This window comes from Triticum dicoccoides, chromosome 4B (genome assembly GCF_002162155.2).
Source record: "Triticum dicoccoides isolate Atlit2015 ecotype Zavitan chromosome 4B, WEW_v2.0, whole genome shotgun sequence".
Classification (NCBI taxonomy): Eukaryota; Viridiplantae; Streptophyta; class Magnoliopsida; order Poales; family Poaceae; genus Triticum; species Triticum dicoccoides.
Window position 1 is genome coordinate 67,778,745 of NC_041387.1, and position 3,736 is coordinate 67,782,480.

Sequence of the window (3,736 nt, forward strand, 5' to 3'; positions counted from 1 at the left end):
CCCCGAAGACGAGCTCATTTGCGAAGGACGGAGATCCGAACTACAAGGTAAAAACTTTAGTTATCCTTAGAAGCACAAATAGGGATGTCCCTTATTATAAAACTCCTTTCTTTCTACTTACGGCTCGTTGGAGGGCTGACTCTTTAAGGGAGATTGTGCGGCCGGGGCCTCCCCGGACGCAGGACCCTCTGGCGAAGATTTCTTCCCCCGTTTAGGGGCTTTTGCCCCCGGGTCCTCGGAGGCAGTCTTCTTCTCCCCTTGGAGGGAGGGATTCTCGATCCCCCCTCTTTCAAGAGCCTCCTTAGGCGAGGCAGTAGCTTTCCTACTTTCCCCTTCGCCTTCCTCTAGAGGCGCAACCTCAAGCATCCGAACCAGCACGGAATCCGGCACGGTCTCGGGGAGGGGGGCCGGACACCATATCAATTTTGCTTCCGCTATCCACTCCTGTTTAGAAGGAAGTTGGTCATAAGGCGAATTATCGAAAGGCAAACAAACGGTATGTCCGGACTTGGAACTACTTACTTGAGTATCCGGGCGATTGCAGCTTAGGCCAACATCCTCGGTCAATTCCGGATGCCCCTCTTGCGATCCGAAGAATAATTTGTACATCTCCAGGGGTGTCATACCCATGAAGTGTTGAAGAATCCGTGGGCTCTCCGGATTGAACTCCCACAGCCGGAGAGGGCGGCGTTTGCAGGGCGGGAGATGCCTAATCAGCATAACCTGCATTACCACCACCATATCGACCTCCCTCGTTTGGAGATCTCGAATCCGGCCCTGCAGTAGGGGCACGTCCTTTGACGGCCCCCAGTTGAGCCCTTGGTTGACCCATGACATCAACCGTCGTGGAGGTCCCGGGCGGAATAAGGGCGGCGGCTTTTGTCTGCGGCCCCTCGGAACAGTGATATAGAACCACTCTTGCTGCCACGGGCCAAGCTCCTCCTGGAAGGAGCCAGTGGGCCACGGGGCATCGGCCCTCCTACTTATGGCCGCCCCGCCGCACTCCGCTTGACGCCCCCCGATCATCTTCGGCGCCACATTGAAGGTCTTCAGCCACAGGCCGAAGTGAGGGGTGACGCGGAGGAAGGCTTCGCAGACAACAATAAATGCGGAAATATGGAGGATGGACTCCGGAGCCAAATTGTGGAATTCCAACCCATAGTAAAACATGAGCCCTCTCACAAAAGGATCCATCGGGAAGTCTAAACCCCGACGGAGGTGTGATACAAAAACGACATACTCGCCGGGCTCGGGGGTGGGGATGGCCTGCCCTTCGGTAGGCAACCTATGCGAAATCTCATAAGCCAGGTACTTGGCCTCCCGCAACTTTAGCACATCCTCCTCCGTGATGGAGGAGGGCATCCACCGGCCCTGGAGGTCGGAACCGGACATCATTGAAGGTCCGAAGCGCTCGAATCTGGAGCTCTAGGTACTGGAACTTGGAGCTGGGAGAGGATTCGATGGAGGATTGAAGAAAAGAAACGAGCCTTGGTCCCGTTATTAAGAGGGAAAATACCAAGAGCCGTCTCCGTGACCGTTTGGGACTCGCCTTCGATAGAGGGGGCGGGGCGACGGGCGCGGTTGGGTTACCCACGTCCGTATTGATGAGAATCCCGGATCAAGGGGGAACACGATCTCTGCTTCGCCAAGACGTGCCAAGGAAACCGCTTCGCTAAATGCGCTGAGGTGGTAGAGTAAAAAACGATTCAAGTAATGGCTTGGTAGTGGCGTGACGTCATGCCGCAAAAAACGTCAGCAGATTGAACTTGTGTATATATTATTCTCTCTATGGTGGAATGTGGAATTTATTTTGCAGAGCCGGACACTATCCTGGTGTTCACAATCTTCTATCATTCGAAGGAGGAACCCGCCTTGCAATGTCAAGCAATATACGCGCCGGACTTATCGTCATTGAAGCCTGGTTCAGGGGATACTGAGGGAGTCCTGGATTAGGGGGTGTCCGGATAGCCGGACTACCATCATCAGCCGAACTATCATCGGCCGGACTATCATCATCGCCCGGACTCCAAGACTATGAAGATACAAGATTGAAGACTTCGTCCCGTGTCCGGATGGGACTTTCCTTGGCGTGGAAGGCAAGCTTGGCGATACGGATACGTAGATCTCCTACCATTGTAACCGACTCTATGTAACCCTAGCCCTCTCCGGTGTCTATATAAACCGGATGGCTCTAGTCCGTAGGACACAACAACAACAACCATTACAATCATACCATAGGCTAGCTTCTAGGGTTTAGCCTCCTTGATCTCGTGGTAGATCCACTCTTGTAAACATCCACAATATCAATATCAATCAAGCAGGACGTAGGGTTTTACCTCCATCAAGAGGGCCCGAACCTGGGTAAAACATCGTGTCCCTTGTCTCCTGTTACCATCCGCCTAGACGCACAGTTCGGGACCCCCTACCCGAGATCCGCCGGTTTTGACACCGACAAGGACCCTAGCCCGAACCCTAACATAGTCTCCCTCATAATACAAGCGAGGTGCAAGCTGGACTTCTTTCACCCTTCCAATGCGGCGGGCTAGCTGATCAACCACCTCTGCTTTGCGGTAGAGCTCAGGTATGTTATGAATCTGAGCCCACACGTACAATCCATCAAAATCAAAGGATGTTGGTTCCTTCTTCCCATCGTAGTCCTCGATCAGCATCCCCATCCCCCTAAAAAGCCATGGCCCTCCATGCACAACCTTCTTCCAATCCCCAGACAGAACATCTGGAAGATAAACAGATTATCTCCCGCCTCTCTATACTTCGGCACGTGCGCCAGTGACCAGATGGATTTCATGCACTCGAACATCGCTGATGAACTGAAGATGCGAGTAGTATTCACTTTCCCGATCGCCAGCCACCTGGCATCTGCCTCGAACTTCTTTACCTCCTCTTCTCCTACGATCACATCATCAAGCTCGTCGTCCTGGAGATCCAGATGCTTCAGCAGATCCTCAAGGTTCTTCCCTGTCCCGTTCGACGACGACGACTCCTCTCGGTCCGCATCTAGGGTTCTTCCACCGTAGGGGAAACAAAGCGCCAGGAAAACCGAACCGGGCTCCGCCCTGCCGATCGGGGGGATGATCAAGCGAGGGGATCAGCCGGCGGTAGGTAAAAAAAGCGGTGAGAACTCTAGGCGGCGAAGGGATCGCCGCCAGAGCCAGAAATCCTAAACGAGAGGGTAGATTTTTTAGGCGTGAGTGTTGAAGTGAGGACTGGTCTGTATTCGTGTAGTTGTGTGTGACCATTGGGCTGGCTAGACGGGCCTTAGAGCATTACTAGTAGAACCCTCAAACCCTCAAATCTCTAAAAATAACTGCATTTTTATAGTTTTCGTCGAAAAAAAGCTGTAGACTAGAACCCCTTAACCCTCAAATCCTCAAAATTTTTTAATGGTCCAACCCTCAAACCCTCTCCCAACCTTCAAAAGTAAGGGCTGGGGAGCAAAACCTACCCCAACCCTCATTTGGCGGTTATCCTCGCGCGGGAGGGAAAAATCCTCCCAACTCCCGCGCCCACGCCCGCGACCGCCGCTGCTAGTCGCCCCCGTCACCGGCGGCCGCCCCGTCGACCTCTCGCGCGCCCGCGCCCGCCCTGCCCCTAGCCGCTGGCCTCTCCTCCACCTCCTCCCGGCCACGGTCGCGGTCTCCCCGCCCCCGACTGTCGCCATCCGTCCCGCTGCCCGCGCCGCCCGCCACCCCGCCGGCTTCTACTCCCGCGCGCCCGC